Genomic DNA, 24,036 nt, shown 5'->3' with positions numbered 1-24,036 from the left:
CTATCTCAGCCCCCCCCCCCCCCTTCACCTTGGGCTTCAAGTTCTGGGCTGCACCTCTTGGAGTCATAGCACGGAATCTCACCCAATTATTTAGTGGGCCCATTCATGGGGTAATGTGCTACTCAGCATGATAAGGGCTGGTCTACACTAGAAAGGTGGGGCAACCCAGCTACCTGGGAGAGATGTAGTTAAACCAGCCTATGCCCTAGCATAGACAATGCTAGGTCTTCAGAAGATTTCTTCTGTTGACCTAGCTACCTCCTCTCAGGAAGGTGGATTTGCTACAGTAAAGGAAGAACCCCTCTTGTTGCTGCAGAAAGTGTCCACACTGAAGTGCTACAGTGGTGCAGCTGTGCTTCTGTAGCATTTCTAGTGTAGACATAGCCTAAGGGTGGCAGAGTCTGACCCTAATGAGAACCCAAAGAAACCCAGGAAATAAATGTTTGAGAGGAAAGGCTCACAGCTATACTAACAAGCTGGCTTTCATGGTAAGTGGCTCAGCTAAGCAAGCACACCCAGTGTTCTTCAATTAGAATTCAACTGAAGGCTCAAAAAATGATGAGACCACCTTTGTCAGCTTGTCTATTTCGACAGTCAGCTCTTGGAGGCAGGGACTGTTTCTCATTAAGAGTATGTACAGCGCATAGCACAATGGGGCCCCACTCTGTGCTGAAGTCGCTAGGGGCTACCATAATACATTAATAATACCAATTTATATTCACCACAAAATTCACCAAAGAAACCATTTTTAGAATTACAAACAAAAAGTGTTTTGTTTTTTTTTAAAGTTCTACCTCAGGGTCTGGAAAGTGACTATTTGCCCCACATCTGCATATTTATTTCCTTCAGAATTCCACAGTGATGACAGGAGTGTCAGAATTTAAGATTCCCACCCTCTGCTCATACATGTGTAACCCATGCTCACTTGGTGTGGTGCTCTGTCCCTGTCAGGTGGTGGTGGGGTCACATAGAGGTTGATGAGCCTGCAATAAGCTAATTTCAAGCACTAGAGACTCATCCATTCAGATATGGAGGTCCCATCCCCAATAACGATGATCCACCCAAAAGCATGGCATTACACATGCAATGGGTAAGCACCAGCAACAAAAGTTTCCCTCATGCTCCCTGATGACACAACCTGAGATGGACTGACTACCTTCAGCCACAGCTCAGTCTCCGTGGCTCATTCATTCCTTAGCCTCTCTCTTTGAGGGTGACAATTAGTGCCACCCTGAGATGGTGGCTTCTGTAGCCAAGGTACAGACCAGACTACACTTATTCCTTTAAAATAATTTCACAGCCATCTGGTAATAAGAGCTTTCAGTCACTACAGCCCTGGGCTGGATTGGAGCTTGCCATTTAGCCGTGGAAAGCCCCATATTGCAGTCCTGTCCCAAAGCAGCACAGTCATAGGGAGCCTGAGTTTCAGCAGCACTGAGCAAGAGCTTCTTCAAGGAGTTTAGGTAGAGTTGTGGGTGCTCAGTGCTTCTGAAAATCCGGCCTACGTTCTGGGATCCAGTCAGCACAGATGCGGATAAATTGGAGAGGGTTCAGAGAAGAGCCACGAGATGACTGAAGGCTTAGAAAATATCTCTTACCAAAGAGCTCAATCTATTTAGTTTAACAAAGGGAAGGTTAAGGGGTGACCTGATCACAGTCTGTAAGTACCTCCATGGAGAACACATATTTAATCATGGGCTCTTCAACCTAGCAGAGAAAGGGATCACATGATCCAATGGCTGGAAGTTGAAGCTAGACAAATTCAGTCTGAAAATAAGGTGTAAATTTTTAACGGTGAGAGTAATTAGCCATTGGAACAATTTACCAAGGGTCATGGTGGATTCTCCATCACTGACTATTTTAAAATCAAGATTGGGTGTTTTGGTAAAAGATCTGCTCTGGGCATTATTGTGGGGAAGTTCTCTGGCCTGAGCTCTACAGGGGGTCAGACTAGATCAGGGGCGGGGAACCTTTTCTCTATCAGGGGCCATTGACTCACAGAAAAAAATCAGTCATGGGCCACACACAGCCCCGCGGTGGCCCCCAGAGGCTTGGGGCTTCCCCTAGGCTCCTGGGTGGGGCCAGAAAGGAGGGGTTCAGGGAGCTGGAGGGGGCTCTGGGCAGGGGCAGGGGGTTGGGGTATGGGAGGGGGTGTGGGCTCTGGGTGGGGCTGGGGATGAGCCATTTGGGATGTATGAGGGCGTTCTGGACTGGGGCCAAGCAGTTTGGAGTGTGGAAGCGAGCTCAAGACTGGGGCAGGGGTGCGGAGGAGGCTCGGGTGTGGACTCCAGGAGGGAGTCTGAGTGCGGGAGGGGGCTCAGAGCTGGGGCAGGGGGCTTGGGTGTGGGTGGGAGTCTGGGAGGGAGTTCCAACCTGGGGCAGGGGGTGCGGGAGGGGGTTCCGACCTGGGACAGGGGGTTTGGGATGTGGGCTCTGGCCGGGCGGCACATACCTCAGGTGGCTCCCGGTTGACAGCGCAGCAGGGCTAAGGCAGGGGAGGGGCCAGGTGGCTCTGCGTGATGCCTGCATCTGCAGGCTCCGCCCCCGGCCATTCCTGGTCAATGGGAGCTGCAGAGCCGGCGCTGGGAGTGGGGGAGGTGTGCGGATCTTCCCTGATTGCCCCTGAACCTAGGGGTTGCAGAGACAGGCTTGGGGCTTCCGGCCCACGGTGCCGGATTAAATGAAGCAGGCCGTAGGTTCACCACCCCTGGACTAGATGATCACAATGGTCCCTTCTGGCCTTGGAATCTATGAATATGAATGACCACCATATAAAAGGATCTGAGTTCAAGGATCAAGAATGGTGCAAAGGCAGCATGCTTAAGCAGAGGAAGGGAAGAAGGAGGACCTCACATTGATCCCCGTTCAGTGGATGCATGAAGCAGCAATAAGTGACTCAGACGTTTTGGCTCCTCTTTCCTGGAAGGAAAGTCACAGCATGGGGCCTTTTAAGGAGAGTGGGAGGAGGAAGCTAAGATCTACCAGACTCAACGAAAGACTTGGGGAAGCAGCAAACCTCCGGGAAAAGGGAGGTGGTGAGAGGACTGGCTAGAGCCAGGCAAACTGCAGGTGAGGTCTGTACAAGCTTCCTACACACAGCAATGTCAATGTACCTCAGTCCTAACACCACCCTGCTATTCCAGTCCTGGCCCCCTCCCCAGTTCTGCCAATGCACCTCAATCTTAACTCACAGTCCCCCACCCCCGCTATTCCGGTCCTGACCCTTTCTCCCATTCTGCCAGTGCACCTCAATCCTAACTCGCAGCCCCACTGCTATTCCAGTCCTGCGCCCCATCTCTGCCAGTGAACCTCAATCCTAACCCACAGCCCCCCTGCTATTCCAGCCCTGGGCACCCCATCCCCACCTCTCTGCAAATGCACTTGTGCTGCAGGTCTACTAGTTACATCTTTAAAAAAAGATTTATTTGTGAGATGTAAGACATAAAATCCAGTCAAGTAATACCAAAAGCAATGTGGAAACAAAAAGGTTTAACACACAAATACAAATCCTTCTCGGTCTGACTGATGTTCAGACCTTTCTAAGGTGTTGTTACAAGAAATTACACAGATAAAATCTCACCACCACTGAGCCTTTTGTTGTCTAGTTTAAAACACTGAGCCAAGGAAGTCTTTTCTCATCTCTCTGACACTCAACTTGGGCCAGATCATGGTCGAACTTGAGTTACCTGCAATTTTGTCATTGATTTCAGTAGAAACAAAAGTTTGACCCTTCCAGACCAGTTTGTTTAGTCTTCAGGAGCATCCTTTGTCGGTGTTGGGTTGCTCGAAAAGATTAATTCAGAAGGACCCACCCCCACCCCGAACTATCAGAAACTCTGAACATGGAGAGAGTGGTCTGGTGGCTAGCACAGGGGTTGAGCATCAGTACTCCTGAGTTGTTTTCCTGGCTGTGGGAGGGAATGCATTCTGGTGGTTAGAGCAGGTGCACATTCCTATATTTTATTCTTGACTCTGCCACTGGTTTAGCTGTATGACTAGTTCAAGGCACTTGATCTTTGTGCCTCAGTTTCCCTGCCAGTTGCCTGATCTATGGATTGTGTATTAATTATATTGATTGCTTAAGAATTCCAGTTATCACTTTGAGGTTTGACAGGTACTTGTCCCAAGATCAGGCTCTATGGGCTACATGCAGAATGGGATTAATACTTCCCTATCTCACAGGAGTGTTGTGTGGGTTAGCTAACAAATATTATTATACAAATGCTATTGCACTAAGTCAGGGGCCACACTACTTATGTTCACAAAGGCTAGATCCAGTGCATGACTTTAAGGGGGACACCCTGTACCAATCTGACCAAGACTACAGGCATCTGGCGATGGAGCTATGCAGTATTTGGCTTAGTGGTGAGATTCACTCTACATTCCCTCTTCTCAGTTTCAGCCTGTTACTCTGGCCCAACCTGCGCCCCTGCATCTGAGCTATTCTTATAGAAACCCCAGCCTGACCATCTGCACAGAAGGCTGCACAGCTCCTGCAGACACACAGCCCCGCCAGAGCGCCTAGAGTTTCTCTGCCCTTTGTTTGCGATGTGCCTCGGCAGCCACCTCCCTCCCTTGGTGCCATTAACCCTTCCACCATAATCAAAAAGAGGATCCTCCTATTTCGGGCATTGTGCGGGAAAAAATAGAGGGAACGCTGCTCACACTGCTCACTGCCCAGGGAGCATCACAGGGTACTGTGAGATTTAATGTGTTCATAGCGAATAAGGATGGCACAGGGGTTAGGAACTTGCCTAGGACTCAGAAAAACTAGGTCCAGTTCAGTGCTTTGCCACAAACTCCCTATGTGACCTTGGGCAAGTCATTTAGTCTCTCTCTGCATCAGTTCCCCAGATGTATCATGGGAATAATAGTACTGCCCTTCCTCACCAGAGTGCAGTTAGAATACATACATTAAAGAATGAGAGAAGCTCAGATACTACAGGAATGGAGGCCAGATAAGTACCTAAGAATAAAGGATGTTGTGTTCTTTGTGTGTAAGGAGCTACAGCAAATGCCTCTGGAATGGATCTGAAATAAATGGACTGAGAATCCAGATAATCTTCCTCATAGGATTATGAACTATTTTAAGAAGGTCAAAGTTTGGGATGAAGATATTTGATAGTGACTCTCTACCAGATAATGTGTGATCCCCCTCTAGTTTGAGATTCAGTAAATATGACCTATTTAAAGCATAATAGCTCATATTTATAGTATCTTTCATCCTAAAGGAGCTCAAAGTGCTTTCCCAACTTCCCACAAATACAGTTCCTAGATCACTTCATCAGCCTCTGATGCAGCCACCTCTAGTGTGGTGGTATGTGGCAGCTGTTTCACAACAAACAGTAACACCAGTTAATACAGGAACCAGAGAAAAAATCTTATTTCCAACTAAGACTGCAGAGTGGGGGATCGGAGAAAGCAGAATGTAACTGCTGGAGTTGGAATTCAGCAGGGAAATGGGACTAACTCGCCTGCTCTGGGGATCACTTCTACAGGACCTTTGCTGATCAGGAGTGGTTAGGTTCTTGTTTCATCTGACACACCAGACTGACATTCCTTGTCTAGCTCTTACTGCTCTATGGGTTTTGTTTCCAGCACCATCACTCTGAGTGTTTCAGCTTGAGTGGCCAGTGACTCACGCTGATCCCTTTGCTCTCTGACTTTCAGTTGTTGTTTAGCATACACCGATTCACAGAGCAGGGTGACATACTTTCTAAAGGTCCTGTCTGGAGAGGATGTTCGCTGGTGTCTCTCATATCAGTGGTCAGCTGCCTTTGCAGCTTCTTAGGGGAGAAAAGGATTTTAGTTACCTTGTGCTGCTCTTTGGGGTCTAAATTTTGAGGATCAGATCCATTCACTGCTTTTGCACAGAAATTAGTGGCTGTCTCTTCACAATCCATGGTGATCACTGCTTGATTAAATAATCCAGCGCAGGGATTTTCTGCTGGATACTGCAGCCTCTAGTCAAGGTCAGCCAGAAAAATAAGACAACCAGGTAACTGCTCAGAGACTTCTTGTTTAGCAGCTTGCCACCCAGTAGACCTCAGATGAGGGGCAAGACCATGGGAGAGGCAAGTGATGGCCACATTTCCCTATAGAGCAAATTGGAGGTGGGGCTTCACACTCAGTTGGTGCTCTGCAGATGCAAGATCACTTTGTTCTGAGCACTCACCTACGTCTGGCTAGCAGGACCCATTCATTTGCTCTCCCAGGAGGTCTGCACCGTCACCTATCCACATGGACACAACCACATCAAACCTCAGAGATCTCCACCCCCTCCCAGGCACTCTGGATTCCCACTGCATCTCTACACATGGCTATGGCCCCTCCTATGCAGCCCCACTCCCTCCTCCTCCCCGCTAGCAGAGGCTATTTCTTTGCCCGCTGCTATTGCAGCAGGATGAAATTGGGAACCTGACTCCCAACCCTTGTATGACACAGCCCTGACCCCCAATGCTTCTCCATTACCACCTCTTTTCCTGACATCCCCACCCACATTCTCCCTCCTGCCCTCCAGCGTAGTGTTTCTGCTGCTGTCACGGCTCTGTATTGTGAAAAAGCTTCACGAATGGCCTGTTATAGATATTACATGCTGGTGTAGCAGGGTTGGAGAGTGGGCTAAGGGGGTGGTGCTTAGATTTTAGAATGGCCTGGAATGGGAGATCTCCAGAGAGCATCTAGGCGATGCAGGAAGTAGTGCTGGCAATTCCGTAGCTCACACTCCTTCCTGAGTTAGTACTGAGCCAACACCCCAGCAAGGTGCAGGCGGGGGAGGGTGCTGTGCTGTGGGAGGCACCATCTTTCAGGAAAGGTGGAAAACCCAGGGCCTATTCATTTGGTATCTTGGATCTCCTGGTACTTTTCATATAAAAATGCCACTTAATCCCGAAGTTTCTGGCAAAATTCTAGCTAGCGTCTTCCTAAAATTCCCCTTTGCAGTTTCAGTGGGAGCCAGAATTCTCCTTAGCACTCTGGCTTATACTGTTGGGTAGGTTCAGATGTGCTTCTAAACAGCTGCTGAATTCCATTCCAGCACTGCCTGTGTTTCAGTGGTGGGTGGAGTGATCCCTCTCGATCTTTTTCCTACTTCACAGGGGTCTTGTGAAGCTTAATACATTGAGCTTGTTGGATGAAAGCTGCCAGTAACTTTATATAAAGGCAAAGAATTATTAATAATACTCTCAAACTCTCCAGAGCGTACAAAAAAAAATCACAAAGCGTTTATCTAGCACTATTCATCCTTAGATCTCAAGACACTTTTACAGAAAGGGAAACTGAGTCACAAAGCAATAAAGTGACTGGAACAGAACCCGTCTCCCAGTCCAGGGCTCTCTGCACATCACCACACAGTCTCCCTGTCAGTGTTTTTTCATATGCAATGATACAAGCCCTGGGAAGAGAACAAGAGGTGCTACATGTTCACACCTCATCCTTCTGGATTCAGCTGAAGTGCTTTGTGAGTGAGGTGCAGGCCAGGGGATTGGGAAGCTCAGTCCCTTCCTGACTGGAAACCTGGGATTCTCTTGGCTCGTTTCTGGGATGCCGTGGCTCTGACTGAGCTGCTTTGGGGTTCTGTGCTGCAGTTAGCTGGCACCGGGAGGTCTGAGCGTCAGTTACTGCTGCACCTCCTAAGAATGAGTAATGCTGTGAGGTACTGCTTGTCCGCAGCAGGCCGGTGTCACGGCGTGTACGTTAAAGGGTTCCGGTAAAGAGATCGCAAAGTGACACTGTTTCTGGAAGGGTTTTGGGGGAAGTGGGGAGGGGGGGGGAGATGCTAAGGGCACAGTGCTGCTCCCCGGCTGTTAGTTAGCATGTCAGCCAGCCAGCATCCTGGGGGTGGGCTCATCGATGCACGTGGTGGTAGGCTGGGGAGGGAGATACGTGGATGTATGTGTGTGTGTGTGTGTGTATACTGTATATATATATATACACACACACCACTGTGACAGAGACACTGTGGAAGAGTCACATATCAGAGGAAGCCTTGCTACTGACAACACACCCTCAGGTAGGTAATTGCTTGATAATACCAGCACTGCTCTCTTTGTGTCGTTGGGGAACAGAGGACCACAAGGGCTCGCTCTCTCTCTCTCTCTCTCTCTGCATGCAGGTGCTTCTTCAGATCAGGACATCCTTTTAGTATAAAGACAATGGGAGAGGCTTTTGGTTTTACTGAGATTTCCCCCCCATTTAAAGGGTTACAATAAATACATTCCCTTTAAGGAGTTTCTCTGGCTGAAAGGGACTAAAAGATCAGACCCTGCTTAAGATGCTAGTTTGGGTGAGTGGTTCAGAAAAAAAAAGTTTTGCCTTCACAATCCAGCTACCTAGAAAATCTTTCTTGGACCTAATTACATGAAAGACCAAATGTAACTGAAGATGGAATTGCTCAGTGTATTGAAATCTACTAACCCTGTGGAAAAACCACATCATCTTCTTAGTAATATGTTTATTGATTTCTACCCTCCCTGTTATTTCTATTGATATTTATTGGACAGGTATCATTTACATGACTGCTCATTCTAGACAAATATTTTGCAGGTGCCTGATCCTCAGTTGAACAAAATGGGGGATTTTTTGTTTGATATCTTTAAAAAATAAATTGCTATGAGCTTTGTGCAATAATTCCCAGGAGAATTTCTTTGACCCAGGCTCAGAATTCCCTCCGGCACTGCACCATTATTTCCCCCATTCGGTATTTCTATCTCATCTAATTTAAAGCAAGAACAAAAGAGATCACTAACTTTGGAACTTGACTGGAAGGTGTTCTCAAAGACATCTGAATTAGGGGCGGTGCCTTGATCTTTTTGAAAACACACAAAAAGGTAAACAGAGTATTCTTGCAGTCACCCGTGCAGGACAAGAAGGGGTAGGAAGACTGAGATTCAAACTGGGTTATACTGGAAGGAGAACGGCAAGGAAAGCTTTTCCCAACATTGCTCTACCTCTAAATTGCATTTCTGAATCTATAGATTTACTCCATCTTATAATTTGGCCAATTATGACCAATTGAACAATTTAGTGAATTAACAAGAGAATACACTTGCTTTTCTGCAAGCATCAAATAAACTAGAGGAATCTATGGCCAATAAAAACCCTCACTGAAATCTCACTAAAGACAGAAATAAAATTTTCTTCTTATCCGCCCATTCTTGCAAAGGAGTGTGATTTCAATAATGTTTGTGAACTGCTTTAAGATACTCTAGACATGTTAAATATTCTTATTATTTTGTATACATACGTCTTTTAAAACAACATTTTCTGTTTTATGAATCAGATTCTTCCTTGCTTACAGACAGGCTAGTCATAACTTTATACTTAGCATTGGAAGAGAGATTCAGAGAGCAAAACTGCCAATGTTTTAACTGTTGCCAGTGGGGGGCACTATGGGACAATGTTGTGGCTATTTGCTGAAATCAGTTGGACACATTCCCTGCGACTAACATCTGCTAGCCACAGCATGTTCAGACCAAAGGCCTGATCCAAAGCCCACTGAAGACAATGGGAGTCTTTCCAATTGGGCTTTCGCTCAGGCCCCACTTTGGTGTGTGTGCATGAATGAATGAAAGAATGTTATGGATGGATTAACTTTATAAATGAAAACTTTAAAGAATGCAGGGTACAATTCTTTGTCATTCCCTGGTATGGAAATCACCCTTTTCCTTGTCTGTTAGCTCAGTAAGAGCATGACTGATTCAGTATCACTTCACCCACAGAGCAACAGCTCCACACACACCAACAAAGCTATAGAAAACTGATCATATTGTCACCGATTCTAACTTTTCTGGCTATTGAGTCTACAGAAGGAAAACTAGACCATCCAGCCCATCCCCTCTCCCCGCTGTGGGATGGTTCCCTCCTAGACATTGTGTCCAGCCTCATGTCCCAAGCAATGGGGCTTCTGCTACGTCCTTTAGGAGATTGCTGAGCAGCCAGTGGGTGGGAGGGGGAATTAATAATTCTGAGCCTGCTCTCACAAACGCTCAGTATAAAAGCATCAGTACCTTTTAAATTAATTTTCGAAAGACAAACAAGAGGGCAAAGATCCTGCCACTGGTTCTCTGCCTGGATAAAGTGCTTTAGTGCAATAGAAGATGCCTATGAGAGGAAGTATTCGGTCTTTAGTACTGCCAGACTCCAGCATTAGGCTTATCTGCAGCATGAAGTAAGACTAGCTCTGAGCTGAAGAGTTGGCTGGCTTGGATACAGTAGGTCACAGGAACAGGTTCAGTCTTGACTTTTTAGGTTGTTTCACAGCAGTATTACCAAATGGCAACATGTTTTGACCGACAAGGTGCTTTCTGCAGTGTTATCTGATGGGGAGGAATTTCTTCCTAGTAGCCTGCTACTGATCAGTTTGTGCCCTGATGCATGAGGACTGATGGGCCTTGTAGTTTTTATTCTAACTGGCCGGTACTATTCTTAGTCATCTAAATGTCTAATCCATTTTTCAATCTTACTAACCCATTCAATGCAACATCCTACAGCAGCACGTTCCACAGCTTAATCATATGCTACTTTTTAAAAATAGCATGTTCTTTTATGCCTCCCTTTCCACTTGTATCATATGGAAAAGGGTTATTAATGGACGTGCTTGACTGATCTCATGAGCTGTGCTCAGTACAAGTGGCCTCAGTATTATTCATAATTTTATATACCTCCAACATGCTCCTGTCTGGAACCACAGATATCCCTCCAATAGCCAGACTCCTAATATCTGAATTGGTAGGCTGGATTTCCATAGTGCTTTACAGCTTGGCTACTTCACAGTAGAAATTGAGCACAATTAAGCTACATTGAGTGATAATAATTACCAATATTTTATGCTTCCCTAACACATTCCATCCAGAGATCCCAAACACTTTACAAAACATGAATGAACCTGCATACCCCCGCCCCTCCCTGTCAGGTTGGAAGGGAGAGATGCCTTGTTTCCCCCCCTCCCCCTTCCCCTCTGGAAGCTACATCAATACCCCTATTCCAGGCAGAGATTTCTGCTGAGCGCATATTTGTTCTGGGGAAAAAATCTTTACAGCTTCATCTATACTTTTTGCTAATTCCGTGAATAAGGGTACATTCTCCTCTTGACACCCTGTGGGTGGAGATGTGATGACTATAGGCTAGAAGAAAAGGAGGACTTGTGGCACCTTAGAGACTAACCAATTTATTTGAGCATAAGCTTTCGTGAGCTACAACTAACATGGCTGTTACTCTGAAACCTGACTATAGGCTAGTACGTTCGAGTGTCTTACGCCGCCATTTGCATTACTGGAATGCTTCTCACAGAAGCTATCGGCATCTCTTTGGTTCCCTGCCTTCACACTCATTCTTCCTCCCATGCTCCCTGCAGTTTATAAAGCCTCATAGTTCTGACCCTGCAGTTCTGTTGATTTCAACATGAAGGAAGGGCTCCAGGGCCTGGCCCTGTGTCATTGAGCATTCAGAAGACAAGTTCAAATCCTTCTTCATACCTTGGTACCTTAAATGCTATTTCTATTGGAGAGGGCAGTCACCAAGCTGATGCCCAGAGAGGGAATCTGGAGAGAAATTCTCCTTTTGCTCACTGCTAGACTTAGACTGGCATATTTTTGGCTACATTTAATGACACCAAATTTGGAATTTGAATGTTATTACAAGTCTATGGGCCAGAACCTCATCTATGACCAGCAGAAGGGTGTGGGTGGGGGTGGCTTCCCAATCCTGGGGCTGGTTGCAAGTCCCACCAGCCCTCATGTAACTTAAGACAACCTAGGGGCTGCTCTGAACTACCCTGGCTGGCTCTGGGCTCCAAAGGCTGTACACCAACCAAGATTGCCAGAGTGCTCTGGCCATGTGCCCCTACACCTGGGACTGCGTGGGAGGTGGGGTGGGTGAGGCCAGGGTAGGAACTGTTTACGCTGGCTCTACATTCACTAGCTGGGGACTTGTGGCTGCTTCTTGACCATATCTCAGCCCTCTGTGCCCTTGCTCAGATCTCTGCCCTCCATCCCAGGGACCCCCCATCACTTTCTGACTGGGCTGATTTTGGGAAGTTTATGACAGCAGGAAGGTTCATAGCTGCTGCTCTGACCCCACCTCATGGTTGATCTCTTGAGAGCCACAAGCAATTGTGTGCCAAACCAGGATTTCACATTGCACAGCAGTACAAATCAGCTGCTTCGCTTATCTCTCTAACCAGAACATGTCTGTCCTAGCCAATTCTCTGTGGTGCGTTTCATTCACTGGGTGATGATTGCTAGTGCCTGGAGAGACTGGGCTGATAAAATCTTTCAATTAGCAGGAAAGAAAAGACTCAATGGTAGTCTGTGTGTCTCCCTCAGCCACTTTGTGACAGCCAGTTGCAATCTGCCTTTCTAGGGCACAGTGAACTTGAAACCTCTTTTGGGGACAAAAGGAGTGTGGTAAGCTGCCTGGAGGGCCTGATCCTGATCCCAGTTACTTTGGTATGAATCAGGATCAACTCTGTTGCAGTTACATGGTTTACACTGTGTGAGTGTGGTCAAAATCAGGCTCACTGGAGTTTTGCCCTTTGTAGTACGGGGGAGAGCACAGCCTTTGTCTAGTTAGTCTGGGAAGCAGCAAGAACTACTGGGTCTTGAATATGTCCAGCAGCTGCCACAAAAGAATCCCCTTTATATTAATTACAGCCAACACCTGCCTCTTTCCCACTGCCTTGCATGAGAGCAGGATGGAAGCCACACACTCTCATTGACGTCAGTGAGTGTGGTGCCAGCCGTTCTGGGCTGAAATAATAATTAATAAAGTCAAGGGAAAGAAGAGGTCTTAAACATTAGACTCCAATAAAAGGGTTGTAAATGAATAAGTATTGGTAAGGTGCTGTTTCTTTATCCTAGTCTTAATTCTAAAATAACCACTGCGCTTTGTAGAATGATTAACAGATTTCACAGTCAGAAGGGCCATTAAGATCATCTAGCCTGGCCTGAATGGCCAGTGCAAGAGCTTCATAGCACTTCCTACCACTACAGCACTTTTCATTCAAGGATCTCAGGTGCAGCCCAAATGTAAGAGTTGAAAAATGAGAACAGGCTTTAAAACCAGAGCCTTGTAGTGACCAGGTAAAGAAGCAGGAGATGCCACAGACAGAGAGATGCTGCAGATAGTAACAGTTAGCACTTGCAGGGGGTTAGACTAGATGACCTCCTGAGGTCCCTTCCAACCCTGATATTCTATGATTCTATAGAGTTTTTCCCATCTCCAAGATATTCTATGCACTTCAGTAATTAGCCCTCATAACACTGTGTGAGAGAGATCAGCCAGAACCAGTAACCCCCATTTTACAGATGGGGAAACTGGGGCACAAAGGGGTGACACAATGTGCATAAGGACACCCAGGGAATCAGTGGCAGCACTGGGTTAGAACACAGCACTGCCTGGCCCTCTAAACCATGCTCTGCCCTTTAGGTCACTCTGCCTCTGTGCATCGTGAGAGAGATTAATCCGAATGACTTTTAGGGGTGCGTTGAAAGGGTGATTGCCATTCCCAGCCCCTCTTCTGGAAGCTTTTGCCAATCCTCTGACTCATTCTGCCATCCAGCTTTAATGAGACTCAGCAAAGATTAAAGTAGTTCCAAACCTTATCAGCTCTCTCCCTTATACAGTCGGCAAACAACAAACAAGCTACTGAGATTAACCCTTCCATGCCTTCGGCATACTCTACTCCAGCCAGAGAGAAACTGTGTGTGACCCTGGTACCAAAGTGCTATGAATCTGATACTCCAGACTTTATGGGAAGCTGGGTAACACTCCTACACTGCTGGTAACACTGAATTAAGGAAACTTTGTATGAACCAGCCCTTCATAGCATCACTTCCAAGCAGAAAGAAGAAGCCCAGCTTTCATTTCTTTACTGCCTTATGTGTTCTTTGTACTCAGCCTGGGAAAAGAATCATGGTTTGAGGATCCTGAGGGCAGCCTTTTCCTCTCTACATTTGCCACTATCACAAGCCCCAGAGAACTAGGTCAGACCAGATCAGATTGGAACCAGTTCAAATGTTTCCCCAAGTTAGAGCTGACCCTGGCTCAAACTGAGTCTTTGTTCTCAGGCATCAGAGCTTTGGACAAACTAGTTTTCATGGCACTGCAACCTTGATTTTCCAGTAATAGACGGATGTTCCCTCCTATGCCTGTCCAATCCCCCAGCTTCAAACTGTTTACACTCAGCTTGCTTCCCTCTACCCAAATCCCCTTTTTCTCACTTGGGTTCTGATCAACCAGTGAAATGAGCATTTACAATAGGACGAGAGTCACGGGACCACATTCAACAAGGCAACCTGGAACAAGCAGCTGCAACATCTATAGATATCTCTGGGCCAAGTTCAGCAGTGACATACACAAGGGTGTGCTCAGATGCCGGGGTGATGGGTGGCGGTAGAAACCCCTAAGGTAAACAAACTACATGTTAGCTCCAAATCTCAGAACTGCTCTGATTACTTTGCCTGGTCTTGTACGTGAGATGGCATATTCATGCCCTGCATGTGACTGCACCTGTTTCCGCCACGAACTGCTGGGAAAACATGCCATGGCCCCAACACCAGCCAGCAGAGCCAGCTGGAGACACCAGGGCAAGACATGCTGTACCATCCTAAGGTGCAGCAGAGGCCCAAGGAGCCATAATCCTTTCCGCAGCTCCCTCTGGGGTAGCGCTGAGACACCAGCTCAGGGCAGCGCTTATCAGGCATGCTTGGGCCCTAATGGATTCCACACCCTGACATCCCTCTGAGGAAGATGAATGATCCCCATTTTGCAGATGGGATAAATGAGTCACAGCAAGGTAAAGTGACTTGCCCAGGACCACACAGTGGCAGAGCTGGGAAATGATCCCAGGTCTCTTACCTTCACATCCAAACCCCAAATAAATCCATTTTACTCTGTATAAAGCTTATACAGGGTAAACTCATAAATTGTCTGCCCTGTATAACACTGATAGAGAGATATGCACAGCTGTTTGCTCCCCGGGGTATTAATCACTTACTCTGGGTTAATTAATAAACAAAAGTGATTTTATTAAGTATAAAGAGTAGGATTTAAGTGGTTTGAAGTAATAGCAGACAGAACAAAGTAAGTTATCAAGCAAAATAAAACAAAACACACAAGTCTAAGCCTAATACATTTAAGAAACTGAATACAGGTAAATCTCACCCTCAGAGATGTTCCAATAAGCTTCTTTCACAGACTAGACTCCTTCTTAGTCTGGGCCCAATCCTTTCCCCTGGTACAGCCCTTGTTAGTTCCAACTCAGGTGGTAACTCAGGGATTTCTCATGACTGGCAGCCGCTTTGTTCTGTTCCACCCCCTTTTATAGCTTTGGCACAAGGCAGGAATCTTTTGTCTCTCTGGGTCCCCACTCCTCCTTCTAAATGGAAAAGCACCAGGTTTAAGATGGATTCCAGTACCAGGTGATATGGTCACATGTTCTGTGAGACCCCCAAGCCTCCGTTCTTTCCGGCCTGAGTCACACAATAACAGGAAGGCTTACAAGTAAACAGAGCCATTTACAACCAATTGTTCTAGTTAATGAGAGCCATCAAGATCCTAAGCCACCATTAATGGCTCACACTTTGCATAGTTACAATTGGACTTTAGAGTAATACTTCATATTTTTAGCTTCAGATACAAGAATGATACGTTCATACAAATAGGACGAACACACTCAGTAGATCATAAGCTTTGTAAAGATATGCTTCATGCAAAAGATAAGGTATTTCAGTTACATTATATTCATACTCATAAGCATATTTCCATAAACAGATGGAGTGCAATATCACAACCCCTTTCAGGAGTCTGACTTGTCTTGCATACCCCAAGTTTGACCTCACTTAAATTCTACTTATTGACAAAATCAGACATAAAAATACAAGTGTCACAGCACGCTACGACTGAAAAATTGCTGACTTTCTGATTTTTACCATATCATTCTAAAATAAACCAATTGGAATATAAATATTGTACTTACATTTCAGTGCATAGTATACAGAGCAGTATAGACAAGTTATTGTCTGCATGAAATTTTGGTTTGTACTGATTTGGCTAGTGCTTTTTATGTAACCTGTTGTAAAACTAGGCACATATCTAGATGAGTTGATGTACCCCCCTGGAAGACCTCTGCGTACCCCCAGGAATAGGCGTACCCCACGTTGAGAGCCACAGATCTAGTCCATCCCTCAGATGCCAGTACAAGGTGATTCCCTATGTATATGCTCCAGTGCATTGTCCAGTCTAGTTTTCCCTTTGGGAGATTCTTCCACAGGCTACATGCATATGTGTGCCTGGATTAGCTATACACTGCAAAGGTGCCACGTCGGGTGAATGGGGCAGCACCCCAACCTCAGATCTGTGCTACGTGAGGCAGCTCTGACAGGGATCTGATCACTTATTTTCGGTAAATTGATGCTGCAGCAGCAGGTGGTTAAGTAACATTATCCTGTGACCACATTCCAACCCACTGACAGCATCGCTGCAGTAAACTGTACCCAGGGGAATGATTTTAAAGAGGATTCACAATGTAATATGCAACCCTTCAGTTATGCAGGTGGACTCATCTCATCTCTCTGTAACAAAGCCCCTTTTAAATCTCTTCCAGTCAGGCACCCTAGGCTAAGTTCTGTACACCCTTTTCACTGAAGTCAAGAGAGCTCTGCATGCAAACTCTATACATGAGGGAGTTATGCCCATCCTCTTGGCATGAGCTAGGGGCCTGGATTCTCATCCCTGTCTGGAATGAGATAGCTGGCACAAAGGGAACAGAACCAGGATTTGGCCCTAAGTCTCAAAGTATCTTCTTCTCCAGCCTTCTCTGTTTTCCCACCTCCTATCTCTCTCTCTTTCCCCACAAAGACTTTTAGGGGTTGCACTAGATCCTGTTTCACACAGCAACCACAAGCAGAAGCAAAAAGAAATGTTGTGGTCCGAATCCTGGTCTTACTGAAGTCAACAGGCCCAGTTCTGCTCTCATACCAGTTTGACACCCGCTGAACTCCACTGACTTTGACCAGGTTACTTTCAATTTACCCTGGTGTGAGCAAGGTCAGAATCAGGTCCAACTGGCATTGTGCCACTGACTTCAACTGCATCAGGATTTGGCCCTCGTTTATTAGGTCTGTATCAAACATCTCACTTTTGCATTTGTTCAAAGGCAATTACAAGCTGGATAGCAGGCAGAGCAACAAATGCTGCAATCACAAGCACTATACCTGATTTCTTATTGCAACAAGGAGTTGGTAAAAAGCATACTCAAGTGCTTAGTTAACCTTGTAGCCTCCCGAATCTTCCCAATTAGACAGTTTCCTCTTAGAATTTGTTTATCCCTTACTATTGTCATCAGAAACACCCTAAAAAAAACTAGTTCACAAAATGTTTTTGATTATACAGGTGAATGGGAATTTCAGCTCTGAGCTGCTAATCATTTGAATAAAAGCTGTTATCCCCACTGTGGAGAACAACACTGTGACAAATAAGACCAGTGCGGAGGGAATTGCCTTTCCTTCCATAAAATGATTCATTATTTTTGTTTTTGAATGGTGACGTGCGCTAAGGTTAAAGACCTTGCTCAAGCTATTCACCTAACTGAGTAATGGCAAATGAGCCTCTGGAATAAGATTCACGTCTGCCTCTTCTAAGCTAAGTTTATTCACAGTGACAAAAAAATGGTAGTCTTAAGGCACAGGTTACAAAAGTGAGGAATGAGACAAGCAGCTTCTTTAAATGCTACAGGCACATCTCAGACCTGCCATGGCATTTTTGGCTGCCCACTCCTTCAGCAGCCTGGGGCCAATTCAGGGAAGCCCTGGCTAGTCTAAACTACACCCAGATGGCCATGATCCCAAAGAATCATCTGCCATCGACTTGCCAGAGCACATCATGTGCTGGCTATGCCATCTTCCCCTCTGCCACCAAGAATGACTTGACATGCCCCCTGTACTATGGGCTGCAGAAGGTGCTGGTGTAGGAGTCAGTTAGCCTGACTCTCTGCCAGTGGAGAACTTGTCCATGTGGGGGGATTTCCCAGCTGGGGAGATCTGGCTGCTTTCTAACTTCTTCGCACCAAGACCAATGCCCAACAGGGCCAGAGCGGGGCTCAGGATTGAATCCCACTGTTCTTCTGTTCATCCACATCCACTGCTGTGTGAGTGAGTAGAATTTGTGCTGCTCTACACATCGTCTCTAGATCCAGTCCTTGGTCTCTGATCAGAAGGAGCTCCTGGCCCTCAGTGTATTGCTCAGGGAGAACAGTGCCATCGAAAGCAATGCCCCATGCTGTCCCAGCTCATGTCCAGTTCATAGGGCGGCCCCCCATTCATGGATTGTCACCTCTGAGCAGAATCTTACAGTGTCAGGGAAGGAAATGAAAGTCACCGTGCAGGGAGGGGGCCTTCCGAAGCCTGCCAGCTTCGTGCCACACATGCAGAGATTGCTTGACACTGAGGACGGGAATGCGAATCACAAACAGAACATCTCATTAGACAGGAGACATAATGCTGAACATCTGTCACACCACCCTGCTTTGTGGGAGTCATTGCCCCATGCAGGGGAAATGCAGATCAGGAATTTCACAGGAAGCAGAGAGACTGGCATCCCCACTGTATTCAGCATAAATCACCCTGGTGACAGGCACCCTGCCTGCTCCTGGGCTCTGTTCATGAGTAATTGCGTGTCATGTATCCTCTCTTACTGTCATGCAAATAAGAAAACCTGCTTCTCCTGTGTGCCAGGACCCAAGTCCTTGTTCCACTTCTCCCAGCCCTGCTGATTACATACAACAGCTCAAGAGAGAGCTTTCAGATAGGTCAGACCTCAGCCTATATGTACTTTTACAGCACCTTGCACAGTGACTCTCAGATCCTTGACCGGGGCGCCTGGGTGCTCTTATAGTACAAACAATAAACAATAATATATCCAGTGCTGGAATTGCAGTGGTGAGAACTTTGGGGGACAAGGGAAAAGATGGTGGGCCACCTGCTTTACTTACTTTTGTTTAAGTTGATATCTTAATTTGAAATGTACCAACTCTCCTTAACAAGGGGAGGAAGGATGGTTAAAAGAACAAGCCACTGGCAGGAGTCCTGGGTACCACTTCTTCAGGCCTGATTCACTGCTGCTCCTTGATTTTGTCATTTCACCGCTATTTGCCTCAGTTTCCCCATTTATAACATGGCAATAAACAACCCCAGTCTCACAGAAGTGTGAGTCTTCATTCATGGCTAAAAGTGTATTCAGATCTTCAGATGAAAGGTGCTTGAAACAAGATAGCATAGTCTTCTATTGGCCCATTTCAACTATTCCCATATTGACTGGGTACATGTCATCTCAGGATGGGATGCAGAGATAAAGTTTCTTGACACTTTAAATGCTTACTTCTTGGATCAGCTAGTCCTGGAACTCACAAGAGGAGAGATTCTGATTTAGTCCTAAGTGGAGCACAGGTGCAGGTCCAAGAGGTGAATATAGTTGAACCTGTTAGTAATAGTGATCATAACATAATAAAATTTAACATCCCTCTGCGGGGGAAAACACCAATGCAACCCACCCTGGTAGCATTTAATTTCGGAGAGGGGAACCACACAAAAATGAGGAAGTCTGTTAAATAGAAATTAAAAAGTACAGCACCAAACGTGAAGTCCCTGCAAGCTGCATGGAAACTTTTTAAAGACACCATAACTGAAGCTCAATTTAAATGTATACCCTAAATTAAAAGACATAGTAAGAGGACAAAAAAAGTGCCACCGTAGCTAACCAACAAAGAAGAACCAGTTAGAGACAAAAAAAGCATCCTTTAAAAAGTGGAAGTTAAATCCTATTGAGGAAAATAGAAAGGAGCATAAACTCTGGCAAGTGTAAAAAAAAAACATAATCAGGAAGGCTAAAAAAGAATCTGAAGAACAGCTAGCCAAAGAGTCAAAAAGCAACAGCAAAAAAAATTTTAAGTACGTCAGAAGCAGGAAGCCTGATAACAACCAGTGGGGCCACTGAACGATCGAGATGCTAAAGGAGCACTCAAGGACAATAAGGCCATTGCAGAGAAACTAAAACTAAACTAAACTAAACAAATGAGGCCATTGCAGAGAAACTGAATGGATTCTTTGCAACAGTCTTCATGGCAGAGGATGTGAGGGAGATTCACAAACATGAGCCATTCTTTTTAGGTGACAAATCTGAGGAACTATCCCAGATTGAGGTGTCATTAGAGGTGGTTTTGGAACAAACTGATATATTAAACAGCAATAAGTCACTATGACGAGATGGTATTCATCCAAGTTCTGAAGGAACTCAAATGTGAAATTGCAGAACTACTAACTGTGGTTTGTAACCTATCATTTAAATCAGCTTCTGTATCAGATAACTGGAGGATAGTTAATGTGACACCAATTTTTTAAAAAGGCGCCAGAGGCAATCCTGGCAATTACAGGCTGGTAAACCTAATTTCAGTACCAGGCAAATTGGTTGAAACTATAGTAAAGAACAGAATTATCAGACACATAGATGAACTTGATTTGTTGGGGAAGAGTCAAGATGGTTTGTGTAAAGGGAAATTATGGCTTACCAATTTACCAGAATTCTTTGAGGGGGTCAACAAGCATGTGGACAAGGGTGATCCAGTGGATATAATGTACTTAGATTTTCAGAAAGCCTTTAATAAGGTCCTTCACCAAAGGCTCTAAAGCAAAGTAAGCAACCATGGGATAAGAAGGAAGGTCCTCTCACGGATCAGTAACCAGTTAAAAGAAAGAAAACAAAGGGTAGGAATAAATGATAAATTTTCAGAATGGAGAGAAGTAAATAGTGGTGTCCCCCAGAGGTCTGTACTGGGACTTGTATTTTTCAACATGTTCATAAATTATCTGGAAAATGGGGTAAACACTAGTGAAGTGGCAAAATTTGCAGATGACACAAAACTAATCAAGGGTTCAGAGTAGCAGCCGTGTTAGTCTGTATTTGCAAAAAGAAAAGGAGTACTTGTGGCATCTTAGAGACTAACACATTTATTTGAGCATAAGCTTTCGTGAGCTACAGCTCACTTCATCGAATGCATTCAGTGGAAAATACAGTGGGGAGATTTATATACACAGAGAACATGAAACAATGGGTGTTACCATACACACTGTAATGAGAGTGATCACTTAAGGTGAGCTATTACCAGCAGGAGAGTGCCGGGGGGGAGGGGTGGGGAGAACCTTTTGTAGAGATAATCAAGGTGAGCCATTTCCTTAGAACAACACTTCCTCAGCTCTCGTCCCCTAATGCCCCTACTCTACTTGCGCTATATTGATGACATCTTCATCATCTGGACCCATGGAAAAGAAGCCCTTGAGGAATTCCACCATGATTTCAACAATTTCCATCCCACCATCAACCTCAGCCTGGACCAGTCCACACAAGAGATCCACTTCCTGGACACTATGGTGCTAATAAGTGATGGTCACATAAACACCACCCTATACCGGAAACCTACTGACCTCTATTCCTACCTACATGCCTTCAGCTTTCCTCCAGACCACACCACACGATCCATTGTCTACAGCCAAGCTCTACGATACAACTGCATTTGCTCCAACCCCTCAGACAGAGACAAAGACCTACAAGATCTCTATCAAGCATTCTTACAACTACAATACCCACCTGCGGAAGTGAAAAAACAGATTGACAGAGCCAGAAGAGTACCCAGAAGTCACCTACTACAGGACAGGCCCAACAAAGAAAATAACAGAATGCCACTAGCCATCACCTTCAGCCCCCAACTAAAACCTCTCCAACGCATCATCAAGGATCTACGACCCTGAAGGACGACCCATCACTCTCATAGATCTTGGGAGACAGGCCAGTCCTTGCTTACAGACAGCCCCCCAACCTGAAGCAAATACCAGCAACCACACACCACACAACAGAACCACTAACCCAGGAACCTATCCTTGTAACAAAGCCCGTTGCCAGCTGTGTCCACATATCTATTCAGGGGACACCATCGTAGGGCCTACTCACATCAACCACACTATCAGAGGCTCGTTCACCTGCACATCTACCAATGTGATATATGCCATCATATGCCAGCAATGCCCCTCTGCCACATACATTGGTCAAACTGGATAGTCTCTACGTAAAAGGATAAATGGACACAAATCAGACGTCAAGAACTATAATATTCAAAAACCAGTTGGAGAACACTTCAATCTCTTTGGTTACTCGATTACGGACCGAAAAGTGGCAATTCTTCAACAAAAAAACTTCAAAAACAGACTCCAACAAGTGACTGCTGAATTGGAATTAATTTGCAAACTGGATACAATTAACTTAGGCTTGAATAGAGACTGGGAGTGGATGGGTCATTACACAAAGTAAAACTATTTCCCCATGTTTACTCCCAACCCCACCCCCCACTGTTCCTCAGACATTCTTGTCAACTGCTGGAAATGGCCCACCTTGATTATCACTACAAAAGGTTTCCCCCCCACCCCTGCTCTCCTGCTGGTAATAGCTCACCTTAAGTGGTCACTCTTGTTACAGTGTGTATGGTAACACCCGTTGTTTCACGTTCTCTATGTATATAAATCTCCCCACTGTATTTTCCACTGAATGCATCCAATGAAGTGAGATGTAGCTCATGAAAGCTTATGCTCAAATAAATTTGTTCGTCTCTAAGGTGGCACAAGTACTCCTCTTCTTTTTGCGAAAACTAATCAAGATAGTTAAGTTCCAAGCAGACGGCGAAGAGCCCTTTCTCACAAAACTGGGTGACTGGGAAACAAAATGGCAGATGAAATCCAATGTTGATAAATGCAAAGTAATGCACACTGGAAAACATAATCCCAACTATACATATAAAATGATGGGTCTAAATTAGCTCTTATCACTCAAGAAAGATCTTGGAGTTATTGTGGATAGTTCTCTGAAAACATCCACTCAATGTGCAGTGGCAGTCAAAGAAGCCTACAGAATGTTGGAAGTCATTAGGAAAGGGATTGATAATAAGACAGAAAATAATACATTGCCTCTATATAAATCCCTGGTACATCCATATCTTGAATACTGTGTGCAGATGTGGTCGCCCCATCTCAAAAAAGGTATCTTGGAATTGGAAAAGGTTCAGAAAAGGGCAACAAAAATGATTAGGAGTATGGACCAGCTTCCATATGAGGAGAGATTAATAAGAATGGGAATTTTCATTTTGGAAAAGAGACGACTAAGGGGGATATGATAGAGGTCTATAAAATCATGATTGGTGTGGAGAAAGTAAATAAGGAAGTGTTATTTACTCCTTCTCATAACACAAGAACTAGGGGTCATCCAATGAAATTAATGGCAGCAGATTTAAAACAAACAAAAGGAAGTATTTCTTCACATAATGCACAGTCAACCTATGGAACTCATTGCCAGGGGATGTTGTGAAGGCCAAGACTATAATAGGGTTCAAAAAAGAACTAGATAAATTCATGGAGGATAGGTCCATCAATGGCTATTAGCCAGGGTGGGCAGGGACAGTATCCTTAGCCTCTGTTTGCCAGAGGCTGGAAATGGGCGACAGGGGATGGATCACTTGATGATTACCTGTTCTGTTCATTTCCTCTGGGGCACCTGGCATTGACCACTGTCAGAAGACAGAATACAAGGTTAGATGAATCATTGGTCTGACTCTGTATGGCCGTTCTTACGTTCACATTCTCAGCAGCTGCTGACTGATTCCTGCTAACTAGTTTTGGCACTTGTGGAGGTGGAAGTGGGATAGAAAATTAGGATCTGAGGTACAAAGGTCCTTCAGGTAGAGCCCTAGAGCCAACCAAACCTGGGGAGAGGGCTCGGGTTGTCATATTGTCAATGACAAGGGCTATGGAAGCACTTAGATAGAAGAAAAGGAGTACTTGTGGCACCTTAGAGACTAACAAATTTATTTGAGCATAAGCTTTTGTGAGCTACAGCTCACTTCATCAGATAACATGCATCCGATGAAGTGAGCTGTAGCTCATGAAAGCTTATGCTCAAATAAATTTGTTAGTCTCTAAGGTGCCACAAGTACTCCTTTTCTTT

General features: G+C 45.3%; 1 protein-coding gene across 1 annotated transcript in view; it reads left to right on the top strand.

Annotated features, from left to right (window-relative positions):
- Window positions 1–7,905: 7,905 nt before the first annotated feature.
- The window catches only part of PNOC (prepronociceptin), a 48,759-nt gene continuing 32,628 nt past the window's right edge, over window positions 7,906–24,036 (top strand). The window contains exon 1 of the mRNA XM_048845837.2: window positions 7,906–8,011. The gene's annotated coding sequence lies outside the window, so the exon portion shown is untranslated. The remainder of the gene's footprint in view (window positions 8,012–24,036) is intronic.

The sequence above is a fragment of the Caretta caretta genome, chromosome 3 (genome assembly GCF_965140235.1).
Source record: "Caretta caretta isolate rCarCar2 chromosome 3, rCarCar1.hap1, whole genome shotgun sequence".
Taxonomy (NCBI): Eukaryota; Metazoa; Chordata; order Testudines; family Cheloniidae; genus Caretta; species Caretta caretta.
Note: the sequence above shows the minus strand (reverse complement) of the source record. Positions and strands in the feature narration are given on the sequence as shown.